Source organism: Pseudophryne corroboree, chromosome 6 (genome assembly GCF_028390025.1).
Source record: "Pseudophryne corroboree isolate aPseCor3 chromosome 6, aPseCor3.hap2, whole genome shotgun sequence".
Lineage (NCBI taxonomy): Eukaryota > Metazoa > Chordata > Amphibia > Anura > Myobatrachidae > Pseudophryne > Pseudophryne corroboree.
The window spans coordinates 795,083,804-795,100,844 of NC_086449.1; the positions used below are offsets into that span (position 1 = coordinate 795,083,804).

At 45.2% G+C, this 17,041-nt stretch overlaps 1 long non-coding RNA gene across 1 annotated transcript in view; it reads right to left on the reverse strand.

Moving 5' to 3' along the window:
• Nucleotides 1-2,309: 2,309 nt before the first annotated feature.
• LOC134935745 (uncharacterized) overlaps nt 2,310-17,041 on the reverse strand; it is an 81,333-nt gene continuing 66,601 nt past the window's right edge. The window contains exons 4-5 of the long non-coding RNA XR_010180382.1: nt 12,175-12,236; nt 2,310-4,516 (exon numbers count right to left, since the gene is read on the reverse strand). This is a non-coding gene — a long non-coding RNA (uncharacterized LOC134935745). The remainder of the gene's footprint in view (nt 4,517-12,174; nt 12,237-17,041) is intronic.

A 17,041-nucleotide genomic window follows, 5' to 3' on the forward strand; every position in this document is an offset into this window, starting at 1 on the left:
GGCCCTCTTTTTCCAAGGTCTTTCTAGAGGGCACAGAACAGCTATGCTCTGTCCTCTAGATAGAACTGTATAAACCAGTAACACAACCTGTATAAAAGCATGAGTATTACTGAACTAAATAGTGCATCTGGAAGTCAGCTTGGCGGAGTGGTGCTTCTCTGTGGGGCATCACTTTCAGGAACTCTTCCCTTTAAACTGAGAAGTGGGTGTGATTAGTGTAATGGGGAACACTTACCTTCTGCTGTACCTTACAACCCTGCTGATGGAGTTTGCCTGAGACCGTCATTTACAGATGGCTGAACTAGCAATTTATATATATTCCTAGCCGCACTACAGCATTTCCTTAGATAATAATATATCTTCCTTAGATAGTACAGGTTGAGTATCCCTTATCCAAAATGCTTGGGACCAGAAGTATTTTGGATATCGGATTTTTCCGTATTTTGGAATAATTGCATACCATAATGAGGTATCATGGCGATGGGACCCAAGTCTCAGCACAGAATAGATTAATGTTTCATATACACCTTATACACACAGCCTGGAGGTAATTTTAGACAATATTTTTAATAACTTTGTGCATTAAACAAAGTGTGTGTACATTCACACAATTCATTTATGTTTCATATACACCTTATACACACAGCCTGAAGGTCTTATAATACAATATTTTTAATAACTTTGTGTATTAAACAATGTTTGAGTACATTGAGCCATCAGAAAACAAAGGTTTCACTATCTCAGTATCACTCAAAAAATTCTGTATTTCAGAATATTCCGTATTTCGGAATATTTGGATATGGGATACTCAACCTGTAATATATCTGCACTTTTTTATCTAAACTTTGATCAAAGCTGCAGTGGAAATACGAAGACACCATATTTTACCTAAGTGCTTCCCGTAGAACAATCTACAGTAATGCATGTGTGTAAGTGACACACTGTACTCTCCCAGAATCGCACGATAACAGTGTTGCCTTTGTGTAAATCATAAAACAACTTAGGGATGAAGTACACTGAATGTGTGCGTAGTTATATTATTATTTCCTATAGCCTTACTGCCGTTGTAAGCTGCGGAAACTCCTGTTCCTACGGGCGTAAAAAAATGATCGAACATTATTTTCCCCGAATAAAACGACAACACACGAAACCCGATCACCTAATCTTTGGCTGCCTACGGCCATACCCTCCCATTCTGCATTGGTAGAACCTACGATTAGCTCTTGTATGAACCTCTGCTGCTTCCACATGTAAATGACTGTAAGGCAGTAAAAAAAAAAAAAAAAACTATTAAAAAAATGAAAGCTTTCATGATTATGTTCATATATCAGAACGAAAATATCGAAACTAATTGTCCCTCTCTTATAATGGGGTCCGGTCTTTAGGTTGACAGTAAGTAGGTCGACAATGTTTTGGTCGACCATTATTGGTAGACAGTAAGTAGTTCGACAGGGTTTTTAGGTCGACATGCTCTAGGTCGACAGGTCAAAAGGTCGACATGAGGTTTTTTTTTTTTTTACAGTTATTTTTATTAACTTTTTCATACTTTACGATCCACGTGGACTATAATTGGGAACGGTAACCTTGCCCAAAGCATAGCGAGCCATACAAGGGAACACAGTGCACAAATTGGGGTTCCCCGTCACTGTACGGAGAAAACGACACCCAAAAAACATCAAAAACTCATGTCGGCCTTTTGACCTGTCGACCCAGACCATGTCAACCTAAAGGCCCTGTCGACCTAACATCCATGTCGACCTACTTACTGTCGACCAATAGTGGTTGACCCAAACATTGTCGACCTACTTACTGTCGACCTTACATACCGCACCCCTTATAATCACCTGCTTGGAGGATTGTCGCCATGAGATGCGTGGGGTGTACCCCAAAGCCCCCTTCTCTCAGTTGTCAAACTATAAAGCCATTTTTTTAACCCGTTATGCAATTTTAGTCCATAGATAAACTGTAACCTGGTGCAGAAACCACACATTTAAAAAAAAAAAAAATGTCCCCCTTATGTAAATTCAGCTAGTATATTAACTGGAATATAAGCAATACCTGATCTTTGTAGACTGCGTTAGGAACGTATGTAGAGAAAGACTTTCTGTTTAATAGAGGAGCCGGCTATTATTTTGCACCTGCCTTGACACAGTGCCAAGAAGCCTGAATCGCTTGTTACCATTACAAACCCACCTTGAAATCTTTTGGCAAACGGCTCTGTGTATAATAACTGTAGAAATGACTAAATCTGCGCTTACCGACCTTTTCTTTTTCTTTTTATAAAAGAAACACACGGCGATCACAACTAGTATTTTCAAAATTTCATATCTTTATTGATTTTTATTTTTTCTTAACTGCACAGAGGGAAACAGTAAGCGGCTTCCAAACAAAATACACGGCTTGTAATCACACTGAGCTGACATAATACAAAATGCATTATCGAGTGGCCACTGCCAGGGGCGTTATAATGTTTTGGTGTTACATACTTGTGGTTTTCTATAGAAAAGCGACATTAGGCTTGTAAGGAGGGGGAGGGGAGGGGGGTGTTTGGACGCCATGCTGCCCGTCAGGGAAGGCAGTAGGTTGTATAGTTAACTCCTGATTGGGGCAACAAAAAAACACTACCCTGAAACCACACAACCTACTACCTCACCCCGCTGAGACAGCTCGAGAGAGAGAGATAAGACTTTAACAAACGTCTGGGGAATCGGCAGCACTGAATCACTCACCTTAAACCTCTGCGGATAGACCTTAGCTCCTAGATAATCTACTGGGAACACTACTCAGTTCCTAGGTAATCTCAGAGAATGCAGAAATCACATCCGTGCTTTGTAAAGAGGAATAACTGCAATGTTTTACTTCCGGAGAGAAACACGAATAATTGACAATAAGACTTTGATATTAGTTTGCAATCATAATTTCTCCATCTTGCAACTGCGCGTCGTACTGGGGAATAACAGGACAATGCGTCGTAGAGCACATGGTTAATAGAAAGAGTTCCACTTCCATTAGACAGCGACGCATTGCGTACATCAAGAACGAACGATAGTCTTGTTCCTCCATTGAAGAAATCACAGCCACTTCAGGAAAGACAGTAGATTGTATAGTTATCTGACACTCAGGGATAGACCCCAAAACTAAACAACCTACTACCTCACCCCAAAGGACAGTCAGCCTCGGGTAGAGAGTCAGCTCTTGAGAACATGCGTTTTGGAAACAAAATATAAAATGTAGAGGTTATTCTTACATAGGATGAATACATAATTTGGCAACATATATTACAGAGCAGGACATGCAACTGCTGACGCGTTTCTCCTTTAGCTACCAATCAGCAACCAGTTGGCATTTTATAGATAGTACTAGACACAGTAGGATAGCTATAAGCTGATTGGTTGCTGTCAGCAACTTCTGCACTTTACCTCTGTCTCACGCTTGATACATGTCCCTAATACTGTGCATGTATTTACTGTATATGACAAATAATTTAGCCAGGGAGCTCCAATGGGACAAGGACTGATGTAAATGATGAAATATTCAAAGCTGTAGGGCTGCCATCAGAAATTGTGGGGCCTGGGAGTGACAAACAGACATCCCCCCACCCTTACCCCGCAACACTCCACCCCTATGTGATGTCACACATTGTGACGTTACATACAGGTGGAGCATTGCAGACCTGCATGAATGGTGGGCCCCCTTTCTGTAAGGGCCCGGGACTCCAGTCCCTGAAGACCCCCCTAATTGCTGCTCTGCAGAGCTGTTTAATATAGGGGAGCTATAAAAATAGACATTACAAATAATAAAATAAACCTTATATTTTATCAGTTGTTCCTAGCACAGGAGTATGAATGTATATGATATTATCCCTCCTTTCAAGACCTGGTTACGGCACCAGTGATGCCATATCTAATATTAATGATGTCACACCCCTTGCCACTAGACCATCCCCACATGCTGTTGAATTGGGAGAGGTTTGTGAAACCCCAACAAGTCAGAAAGTAGAGCTCTGAGACAACATAGGGAGATTATGGGGAAAAGGGAAAACAGTGGCACCTCTACTGAATTACGAGTGCCGGCCGTTAAACCCCCTGTAGCAAATTAGGCCATATTCTAGAGTCCTATGTGTGTCATATGTATGTATGTTATTTGTGTAATATATAATATTTAATTCTGAAATGCGCCCTGTTCAGTGGATTTATGAAGAGACCCTGCGTACCCCACTTCTGACATTTACTCTCGGGTGTAATATAATTAATAGATAATTTCTAATAATCACGCCACATTTGTAGTTGTTAACAGCAGTTCAAAATGATCAGAAAAATCACTTATACATCAATAATTGGAAGACACTGATCTCTGCGTCCTGGCCTGTATTTGCCCATCTGAATTAGTTGAATCCTATCAAAATCTGAAAGAAAAGGAGTGTGTGGGTCCCAAAAAGGGAATATTATACTTACCATGCAGGGCTAGCTTACCACACTGTTTTCCAATGTACATCGCCTATATTAGACCAGATAAACTGAAAAACATTTAAAAATAAAAAGAATTTTAGTCGTCATGGAAACAGCAGTCGTCTATGGAAACAGCAGTATGCAGAACCTATATAGAATCACTAACACATATAAAGGGGTACATGGAATATCAAAGGCATTATACTAGGAAAGTAGAGTGTTTCAGTCTTGTTTGTCTAATAGAATTGTGCTAGTTATCGCTGACAATAGAAATTATTTAGTAAATAGGTGCATTTTTGTAGCAATCTTCTGTACAACGTCTACCACATTGCCCAAAAACCCCCCAAAAGCTTGTATTAAATCATACTGGTAGTATAAATATAAAATATTATAGTCATATACCTGAAACCTAAATATAACAATACAAACTGCAGTCACTAACTTTCCTGTTGTTATTATAAAATTACATGTGTCTAGGGTTCATAATGACACCACCAGACACGTGTATTATCACGTGGAAGTCATAATAGGATAAGTACAGGGCCAGTAGTGACTACATTATAATAACACAGCCAGGCAGGAGCAGGCATGACTGATGCATATTGACAAAACAATATGACAACGTCCCTGGGGCACTGTCTCCGATACAATGGCACTTGCGGTTTCACAATTTAAGAGACTCCTTTTGGCTTTAGAAGTAGATTAGTTAAGTGCAGTACCAGCATATGGCCACTAGATGTCACACCATCATAGTTTTGGCTTCTAGAGACTACAAAGCAAGAAAACTGCAGCTTGCAGTTTTGGGGGCTTCACATGTGACCCCTGATTTAACCAAAGATTACATTTTGCTGCAATTATTTCAGTGAACACCCCCCCCCCCCCCTTCAATTTTAAGGGCGACATTTCTCCTCTTTTGAGGGTCGCTACTCGGAGCTGTTCCAAGAGAGTGTGGATGCGGCATTGTGTTGAAGGCATGGTTATGCCACCCCTGCACTACCAGTCCCTGGTTATTTATTTCTAGGTGGCTGCTTGCTGAAACAAAATAAAATACAGGGACAAATTCATAAAACTTGGGGCTGCTCATGGAAAATGACAGGGACAGTGAGTTATTCCATTGTTACCTGAAGCCTCAAACACTGTACAATACCATATATTTGTAACTGAACTATAGAGGTGTGCCCCTATTTTGTGCAGCCCCTCTTAGGCTCCCCTTTCTGCAGTTTCTTACTTTGTATGATGGGAACTGGGGAAAGGGACAATGTATGACACGTCATTAGCTTAGCTAGGGACCTCCAGCTCTTCCTAGAGAACTCAAAATGGCCACCAAATTACCATAGAGTCACCGAGGTCACACCATAGAGTTCTTGGTTACATGACCCTCCAACATGACTCCTTCCACCCAGTACAATATTCTCTGCTGAACTATCAGTACCAGGCATCCCCTGCTGTACTATTTCAGTTACCTATTAAACAGCTTTCTTATCAATTTATTATTTAATCACAGGTAGCAGCAATGATATAAATGAAGCAAAAATCCAGGAGCAGATCATTTTGTGTCCGGTGGAATGGGCCCTATTGCAGGGTCTGCCGATACTGTGAACGGGTTACTGAAAATTAATTTTGCGCCTGTTATGGGGCCAAAATATCGCACAGTTTTTCCGATGCTGACTTCAATATATCAGCATGTGATAAAATCATTCGAATGGGGGCCAAGCACACCCGGGGCTGCCAAGACTTGTTGCGGGCCCCTGTGCTAGAGAGGGGGACATGGTCACTTGGGAAACAAGAGGGGTGCGCTGCTTTAATTCCATGGCTGTTTCGGGACCCCACCAGGTGCAACAGACACGCCAACTTTGCAGTCTGTCCCGATTCAATGACCTGCATAGTCGGGAGGTATGCATGTAGCTACAGTACATACAGTATATACACTCAGTGCTGATTCAGATGGATGCCATATATCCTGTTTAATACCTACCTTCCTTGTCAAAGAGCAGGATTGTGGGTAGTAACATCACAATGTCATGTGACACATGGGGCTGACGCAGAGTTGAAGGCTCCCGCGTTGCGCACACAGACATAACGGCTTATATTCATCCGTACAGTAGGTTTGTACGCGTCTCTGCTGCTTTCTGAACATAACAGTCACTGAGATCCGGCTCTTAAATACACTGAGTATAAGTCACGGATGCCTAATACATGTGCAACCTGATTGGCCAGATCTGGTCATTCACGGATTGCACACATTGTCAGTCATTATCCAACTGCACGTTCTGCCATTCCCGTTTGCTCAATGATGAAGAGGCCTTTCATTAATTCTGCCCCTTAATATTTGTAGAAACTGATGGCGTTATGCCCATTACCTGCAGTTGGGCTGTCTTGCCGGAAAAAAAATTTTGCAACCTCTCTCTGGTAGGCTGCAATTGGTGCCGATACGCGTTGTGGACTTTTCCACATTTTGCGTGCACAGCTGTGTAGCATGCGCAGAAGCAGCGAGAGAGTGCGTGGGTGGGAGTAAAGCGATCGCATACTGTATGCAGTCACTTTACGGCCTGATTGCCAGGGCAGGAGATTTCACCTGCAGAAGTACACTACAGATTGCAGTGACTATTATTATCAACGGGGACTACGATCTGACCCCTATGTACTAAACCCTGTCTGGCCACATTAGTTTACTCCATCCATGTAAACTGCTTTAAGCCTATGGAGGCATAGCAGCAGGAGAGATCTTTCGATCCCCCTCACGCAGCCTCATTCCGGCGCTGGCCCAGACACGGGAACCTGCCACTATGTGCAGTGTCAGATTCCCCCGGAGCAGTTTTTCACAAAAGGAGTAAAAAAACTCCTTCAAAATGCCTGGGAAAGTGACTTGCAGGACAGCGGTTATTACTACCTGCGTGTTTCTGTACACAGCAGGATAATTTCATTAAAAATGAATATATTCACCGCAAAACAGGATGTTAATAATCGCTGCATTACATATGCCCCTAAATGTGAATTAGAACTGCTGTGCTTTTGGGCCCATAAACAGTATTGTACAACCAATTTCCTTTAAACAATCAAACTGGTGAGCTGAAAAACTTGGGTTAGTTCCACATAGAATAAAAGAGAAAACGCAGGTGCACACTCTAAATACTAAGCACTGCTAATCTGAATAATTATAATAAACTCTGCAATATAACAAAGTAAAACTGAGGTGCTTAGCGTAATTTTGGCCAAAATATGGGCCTGCCAACCAGGTGACTTCATCTAGTGGGTTCCTAACTTTCCCAAGGTTCAAGTTCACTGCACGGGACCCCCCAGGCCAGCACAAGCCAGCCGCCCCAAGGCATCATAGCTTGGGTTGGTGGCTGGATTTGGCTCCTGAGTGCTCCTCACTAGAGGGTTATTCAAAATAATCCTCTGAGTTTGCAGCCTACTGTACACACATGACCATTAGTGTTTGCTGCACATGACAGCACATGGCTTACCATGAGTGGTCTGTAAGCAAACAACATACAGCACCCTATATGCACCAGTCCCATTATTCTGTAATTTACAGAACAATGTGGCACTGTTACAACAGAGGCCGTAATTCTGCCCCAGACTTGTCAGGTATTATGCCGTATACCTCCAGGAGAAAGGATACCTGTGTCCCATCTGCGGTGCTGAGTGGTGTAGTGTAACGAGAGCAGTAAACTGTCTGTGGTCAGTCCTCCCTCTGATTAGTGTTAGGACGGCTGGTGTGTGTATGTGGTACACCACACAGATCTGCATTCCAGATCAATTGGTAACACTATTAAAGAGGATGATGGATTGAGGAGCTGTAGACGAACAAGTTACTCCCTGGGGAATGACCACCAGACCACAAGGTCATTGTTCTTCCCCCCGCCGCCCAGCTCCCCCTGTCAGCTACCTGCAAAGTTTCATTAGCAAAAGTGAGGATGGAACCAATTGAGAGATCAGTCAAAGTTAATGGTCTCTCCTCTCCCTAATCCTGCGTTTATTCTGTGGTTCCTCACATTCCTGTGTGGTTCGGACAACATACCAGGAATACATTCCCTACTTCTCCCTGGGTTTTGTTTGTTTTCCTATACTTCTGCCCATATAGAATTGTGCTACGTGCAGTGCAGGTTGCCGTCTGTCAGTCGCACCATTTCCTCTCACACATAAATAGAATTTTATTTAAATATTTTTTTATACCACAATTTCCAATTCTTAAAAGGTAATGGAGGTTATTTACTACGGAGCGTCAGTAAAAGAAAAGACCAGAACTTGTCCCATTGACCCAGCCAACCATATTATTCAGAGTATTACTGGTGCTGTCATACTGCCACCTATGTGTCCTAAGATTTGAAAAGAGGGAGGACGGTAGCGCTGCATTAGCCAATCACGTCACCTGAATGCTCACAGCAGCACAGAGTACTTTATTAAATCCATGTGCTGTTGTTTCTGTGGGGGTGGGGGGAGGACAGACACCTGTCCACATCTGTGATTATCAGAGGGGGGAGAGGGCTGCTTGTGGCAGGGCAGTGACATGATGTGAGGAGGGGAATGGAGGCAGCAGGAAGCTACAGACTGAGAGTTATATAGTGGAAGGAGCAGGGTCCCCAGCAGTACAGAGTATATCAGGAGATGAGTGATGTGTCAGTGAGGACAGGGCTGCATGTGACAGGGGTAGTGACATGATGTGAGGAGGGGAATGGAGGCAGCAGGAAGCTACAGACTGAGAGTTATATAGTGGAAGGAGCAGGGTCCCCAGCAGTACAGAGTATATCAGGAGATGAGTGATGTGTCAGTGAGGACAGGGCTGCATGTGACAGGGGTAGTGACATGATGTGAGGAGGGGAATGGAGGCAGCAGGAAGCCACAGACTGAGAGTTATACTGTATAGTCGGAGGCACATGGTCCCCCAGCAGCACAGAGTATATCAGGAGATGAGTGATGTGTCAGTGAGGACAGGGCTGCATGTGACAGGGGTAGTGACATGATGTGAGGAGGGGAATGGAGGCAGCAGGAAGCCACAGACTGAGAGTTATATAGTGGAAGGAGCAGGGTCCCCAGCAGCACAGAGTATATCAGGAGATGAGTGATGTGTTGCAAAGGTGAGTAATGCAGTCAGTAGTGGTAGCGGTCAGCACTCAACCCTGTTAGTTATGTAATTAGGGTAATATAAGATACTTGTTATTTAATTTCAAAATCTCCTTTAACAGATCACACAATTGTATGTACATGTCATAGGAAAACATACAATGGAACATTGCTGTTCATTAAATCGCTCCCTCACACTTGGGCAAACATTTTCTTGGCATAAAACACTGCTCGCCCCCCGCCACGTTCAGGTGTGTACAGAGTCAGCTCTGCAGCTACCACAGTGGTCACCGGGCACAGCTGCTGCTCCTCGTTTGCCATACTCAGGACAGCACTCACACGGTGTACAGAGTCAGCTCTGCAGCTACCACAGTGGTCACCGGGCACAGCTGCTGCTCCCCGTGTGCCATACATAGGACAGCACTCATACAGTACGAGTGCAAGGCCGGTGCAAGGTTTCTCGGCACCCTAGGCAAAACTTCTGCCTACTGCCCCTTCCCCCTGCCCACCCTTCAGATGAAAGACATGCTGCTCTCACCCCCTCCCCCCTACTCTGTTAAATGTCTGCTGTTCTATCCCCCCCACCATCTGTGCTCATGGTGCTGCTCATCCCCCCAGACTGTGTGCCTGTCTGCTCCTCATCTCCCCCCTCACCACACTGCTGCTCTCGCCCTCTTTCCTTATCAATGCAGAGAATGCACTGTGCAGCCACCTTACCTGCAGGCTGCAGTGCAGAGTTGGGACAGAGTAGTCTGTGAAAGAGTCTGGAATGAAGAGCAGTGCTGTATGTTACCCCTAGCCAGGACTCCAGGAGCTGTCAAAGTTACTGCCTGTGCCGGGTGGAGGTGGAGGTGGAGCTGGAGGCTGCAATACAGGAGCTTAGCAGTTGCGGCTACTGTAACATACGAGTTCTGGGCGACTGCAGCGGCTGGGAAAGGTAGGACCATGCAACCTTTTTCAGGCAGCTGTAGCAGGCCACCCTCTCAGGTCCCGGCGCCCCTAGGCAGCTGCCTAAAGCTGCCTAGTGGAAGCTCCGGCCCTGCGGTACAGAGTCAGCTCTGCAGCTACCACGGTCATGGAATCGGACGTATGGTCTGGGAGATAGAAGGGGATGAAACCGATGCAGGCTTGCTGCAGAAGGCGGCTGCGTACAGGGGGCCTGGCTCAGATGTGGTTGGATGAGCTATTGCTTCTGCTTACATGCATGCAGCAGCGCTGCTCTGACATGGTAATGTAGCAGGAGGCGCCTGATATAAGTAGATGCCTCATGCTTACATTAGTGATCCAGTGCAGCGTCTACCTCTACCGGTAGTGCAAGTATGGCGGTACAGGGCGGTAAGAAATTGTCCGCAAGCTCTGACTGGCTCACAAACCAGCACCTCATTTTAGAGACACGCCGCTGGAAACACAGGAGGGACAGAGGAGAGGCGCATGCTGCGGTGAGCGGGGGAGCGTATGTACCTGGCACTGGTGGGGCATATGTGGCAGTGGGGGGCATATGTGTATCTCGCACTGGGGGGGCATATGTGTATCTGGCACTGTGGTAGTATATGTGTTTCTGGCACTATGGGGGCATATTTTTATCTGGCACTGTGGGGGCATATCTGGCACAGTGGGGGCATATGTGTATCTGGCACTGCACTACTAGGGATATGTGTGTATCTGGCACTCTACTTTTTGGGGCATATGTGTATCTGGCACTACTGGGGGTATATGTGTATCTGACACTATTGGGTGCATATGTGTATCTGGCACTGCACTACTGGGGGTATAGGTGTATCTGGCACTACTGAGGGCATATGTGTATATGGCACTGTGCTATTGGGATCATATGTGTATCACGCCCCTATTTTCATTGGCCACACCCATTTTTTGGCGCACACGCCGAAGGCACACACAGTACCACTAAGAATTTTTTTCTACTTGCATCACTACATCAAGGGGTTCGCCAGAGATAAGCATCCTCGCACAAAGCCTATTTTTTTATCACAATCACAGGATTCTGATAACAGATGAATATATCTGTAAAAATATTTATTCTTTGAATATTTTATATATCAAATAAATATTTATTTTATTCTTTCATATTTTTATATTTATTTGTAACTGCTAAGTGGAACTGAAAGCCATAGCAATCCCCTGGTCCACTGAGCGACTGAGAAAGCAACGTATAATTGCAACAAAAACATAATTCTTCCATGGCCGAGAGCTGAACAGGTGGAGAGGACAGTTTAATCATTATCTCTCTATGAGGCATTAATGCCACAGAAACAATCTTTTATGAACTGTCTGTTTATATTTTCCAGCTTTGTTGTGTGTTCTCTCTAGAATGCCAGACTGCTGGCAGGTAGTGATTCTACTGAGTGGGCTTACAATGGTGGAGAGAATACAGCTTGTTTAAATTGAAGTAGCTATGGGGGAGATTTATCAAAGCTTGGAGAGAGATCGTGTCAACCAGTCAGCTCCCGTCATGTTACAGACTGTGTTTAAAAAAATGACAGGAGCTTATTGGTTGGTGCGTTATCTCTCTCCAAGCTTTGATAAATCTCCCCCTATATGTCATAGAAACAATACATTTAATTACCCTTATTTACATTTGAATAAAAAGAGCCCCAGTAGGAAATATAAAAAAACAAACCGATGATGAAATGATACATACTTTTTCCAAACGTCATTCACGGTCAGTCATGAGATATCTGGAGTTCACTCGGTTGCAGATTTCTACAAAACAATAACATAAACAAAAAAATTCAAGAAATATCAAAAATCTAAACCTAAAATAAAACCAACATTCACAAATATTATATACAGTATATGTTACTTCATCAGAATAAACAGTATATGTTTCTAGACCTCATCCGAATCCCCCAAAATGTATTTATCTGGACCCTCTCAACAGTTTACATTGGAGAATGTGGACATTGGAAAGAGGACAGTGGTCACATCGGGTTGGGTATGGGTGGCCAACCATACCATTCGCCAGGACCCCAGGGATTAGAATACCGGGAGGGGGGGGGGGGGGGGGGGGGGGAGGCGAGCCCAACGAAGCCCCTTGTGGTCTTGCTGTGCTCACCACGCTACAGGCTCGGTGGTCGTGGAATAGTCCGGGATGTTGAGTGGGCGGGATGTAGGCATTGGTATTGTCACGTAACTTCATCCCGTCACATGAAGCGGGGGTGTCATTGCTGGAGTTCGCCCACATCCGCGGATGGCATAAGGAAGGTGGGGAGACCAGTGTTCCACAAGGCCACTCCTTGCCGCCCTACCATCAGAATACATGGACACATCGCAACGGACATGGTGGCACAGTATCCTACAATCGGATGGTTGGGTCTTGGGAGGTATATCCACGATATACTCAAATTCGTATAGCATACTAACTGAAGTATAAACATTATGAGTACACAATTCAGTATAGACATGTGAATGTTTTTGGAGGTTTATGGATCGCTTTGTTTCCTTCTGTAAAAAAAAGTGACAGTGAGGTCCAAGTATATCTGGGTTTTGCCGTAACTTTAAAAGCCAACCTGGCCGAAAATGATCCATTTTGTGTGTTGTTTACAGCCCATCATTACTAACGATGTTCTGTACTGTAAGATCTGGCGGCAGGCCACCACCGACCACCCATGATATACGTGGGGTGACACATTAAGGATGCCAGTTACTGCAAGTGCAAATTAAAATGTCTGAATTGAATAACATGAAAGGAACATTATAGAGCCTTTAATAGCAAAATAGGTTTGCAGAGCAGTATCACTGAGTAAAGAAGAGACACCACAATTTTGAGAGACATTTTTTTGAATGGTTAAGTTAAGCTAACCACTAAGATAAAAGTGGAGTCTTCGTCTATAGCAACCGATCGTATTGTATTTGTATTGTATTTGTGTATATGTGCAGTGCACGTACTATATGTAGGCTCAAGGGTGTAGCTACTATAGGTGCATACAGTGCAGCTGCTATGGGGACCAGAGCTGAGAGGCCACCTTCCTTGTCACAGTTACATGTGTTATATACAGGGTGTAGCTACCATAGGTGCTGGGAGTGCAGCTGCTATGGGGCCAGAGCTGAGAGGGGCCACCTTCCCTGTCACAGTTACATGTGTTATATACAGGGTGTAGCTACCATAGGTGCAGGGAGTGCAGCTGCTATGGGGCCCAGAGCTGAGAGGGGTCACCTTCCTTGTCACAGTTACATGTGTTATATACAGGGTGTAGCTACCATAGGTGCAGGGAGTGCAGCTGCTATGGGGCCCAGAGCTGAGAGGGGCCACCTTCCCTGTCACAGTTGCATGTCTTATATGCAGGGTGTAGCTACCATAGGTGCAGGGAGTGCAGCTGCTATGGGGCCCAGAGCTGAGAGGGGCCCACCTTCCCTGTTACATGTGTTATATACAGGGCGTAGCTACCATAGGTGCAGGGAGTGCAGCTGCTATGGGGCCCAGAGCTGAGAGGGGCCACCTTCCCTGTCACAGTTGCATGTCTTATATGCAGGGTATAGCTACCATAGGTGCAGGGAGTGCAGCTGCTATGGGGCCCAGAGCTGAGAGGGGCCACCTTCCCTGTCACAGTTGCATGTCTTATATGCAGGGTGTAGCTACCATAGGTGCAGGGAGTGCAGCTGCTATGGGGCCCAGAGCTGAGAGGGGCCACCTTCCCTGTCACAGTTGCATGTCTTATATGCAGGGTGTAGCTACCATAGGTGCAGGGAGTGCAGCTGCTATGGGGCCCAGAGCTGAGAGGGGCCACCTTCCCTGTCACAGTTGCATGTCTTATATGCAAGGGCGTAGCTAGCATAGGTGCAGGGAGTGCAGCTGCTATGGGGCCCAGAGCTGAGAGGGGCCACCTTCCCTGTCACAGTTACATGTCTTATATACAAGGGCGTAGCTAGCATAGGTGCAGGGAGTGCAGCTGCTATGGGGCCCAGAGCTGAGAGGGGCCACCTTCCCTGTCACAGTTGCATGTCTTATATACAAGGCGTAGCTAGCATAGGTGCAGGGAGTGCAGCTGCTATGGGGCCCAGAGCTGAGAGGGGCCACCTTCCCTGTCACAGTTACATGTGTTATATACAGGGTGTAGCTACCATAGGTGCAGGGAGTGCAGCTGCTATGGGGCCCAGAGCTGAGAGGAGCCACCTTCCCTGTCACAGTTACATGTGTTATATACAGGGTGTAGCTACCATAGGTGCAGGGGGTGCAGCTGCTATGGGGCCCAGAGCTGAGAGGGGCCACCTTCCCTGTCACAGTTACATGTGTTATATACAAGGGCGTAGCTAGCATAGGTGCAGGGAGTGCAGCTGCTATGGGGCCCAGAGCTGTGAGGGGCCACCTTCCCTGTCACAGTTACATGTGTTGTATAGATAGGCTTACCATACTATCCCTTTAAACTGGGGCACTAATGAATTACACAGGTTCTGTGGCTGACGGACTTCAAGGCTGCATGTTGCCTGGTGTTAATCAGCCACAGAACCTGCGTAATCCATGAGTGTCTGGGTTTAAAGGGACAGTATGGTAAGCCTAGCTATAGGTGGTGTGACTACCAATCATGGTGCCCTATAGCATTAAGGCGGTGCAGTCAATAATGCAACGGTGAGGGGGGTGGAGTCAACAAATTGTGGCCTGTTTTTTACATACAGTATATATTATTATAGATTTCAGACAACTTCTCCTCTGCTATAAGTAGACTCTCAGCATGTACAGCACTGAATTTACCCAGTCAATTGGACATAAGGACAGCAAACTGGTAATTTGAGTTAATTCCGGTATTCAGCACATTGTGCAATTAGAAATGCCTTAGGTTAATCATAGTGTAACTAGGTCTGGGAGTTGTAATGGAGCGTTAACCCATTGTCAACCAGCAACGCTGCAGCACATCTTACGACTCTGCCAAGTACTACGGGCAACATACGTCTGTTAGGCTGTTGTGGAACTACAAAACCCAGCAGCTAGCAGGGCACGAGGAGAGCCACAGTTTGCCCAAAACTGTTCTGATACTTGCCAAAGGGCTCGGAGTGCTGTCCTCTTTTGATAGTTACAGCAGCATTTCCCAAACTCCGCCAATACTGTCCAGGTTTCAAGTATATCCATGGCTTGAGTCCAGATGGTTGACTGAGGTACTAATTAAGTCACCTGTGCTGGCGCATGGATATCCTGAAAACCTGGACTGTAATGGCTGAGTTTTGGGAAACTGTGGGTTACAGTGATATCAGACGGCCATAGCAGTGTATTGCTGCATTTTAAGCAGATGATTTCAGTCAGAAGTCCTATGCTAGGGTGACCATAATATCCCTTTAATCTGGGACACCTATGATTTACACAGGATCTGTGGTTGGGTAAACTCTAGCCTGAATTTCACCTGGTTTTAGCCAGCCACAGAACCTGTGTAAATCATAGGTGTCCCAGATTAAAGGGATATTATGGTCACCATATGGCCACGCCAGATGTCAGGTGTTGAATCCATGGTGAAATATAGAGGGGATCCTGCTGCATTCTAGACAAATCCAGTTATATTGCCAGAAGTTAATGGGCCCATAGGTGTCCAGAAAAAGTAGGGGTCTATGGTGGTCATTCCGAGTTGATCGCTCGCTAGCAGTTTTTAGCAGCCGTGCAAACGCTATGCCGCCTCCCACTGGGAGTGTATTTTAGCTTAGCAGAAGTGCGAACGAAAGGATCGCAGAGCGGCTACAAAGTTTTTTTTGTGCAGTTTCAGAGTAGCTCAAAACCTACTCAGCGCTTGCGATCGCTTCAGACTGTTCAGTTCCTGTTTTGACGTCACAAACACGCCCTGCGTTCTCCCAGCCACGCCTGCGTTTTTCCTGGCACGCCTGGGTTTTTCCGAACACTCCCTGAAAACGGTCAGTTGACACCCAGAAACGCCCACTTCATGTCAGTCACTCTGCGGCCACCACTGCGACTGAAAAGCTTCGCTAGACCCTGTGTGAAACAACATCGTTCTTTGTAATAGTACGTCGCGCGTGCGCATTGCGCTGCATACGCACGCGCAGAAGTGCCATTTTTTTGCCTCATCGCTGCACAGCGAACGAATGCAGCTAGCGAACAACTCGGAATGACCCCAATATACTAAGTCCTAACTTTTGTTAATTATCGAGGACTACTGCATGTAGGACAGCCTCTCCTGCAATTTTTTATATTTTTAAATATATAATAGGACCCCAAAATATTCTTCTAATGAGCTCCTGTGCCCAGCATAATGATTTTAATATGGCAACATCATTTTTGAGTGGAGTCACCCTTTGCAGAAATGCTGCAACACAATTCTAACCAGATGTAAGTATGTTGTAGCATGCAACGGTAAAATACATCTGTCACCTGCAACAGTGAAGGGATCCACAACAGAGGCAGCCATTTTTGTAGGCCAGTTCCCTATACTTGCACATACAGCCTGTCGATGCCTTAGCGACATCTGTGAGGCTGCAAATGTTTGTGTTTTTTTGCTGATGTCGGGTAATTCCAGCTATTTTTAGCTGACAGGCAACCTTGTGCTGGTTTTAAGATGAAGAAGAGCCCGGGG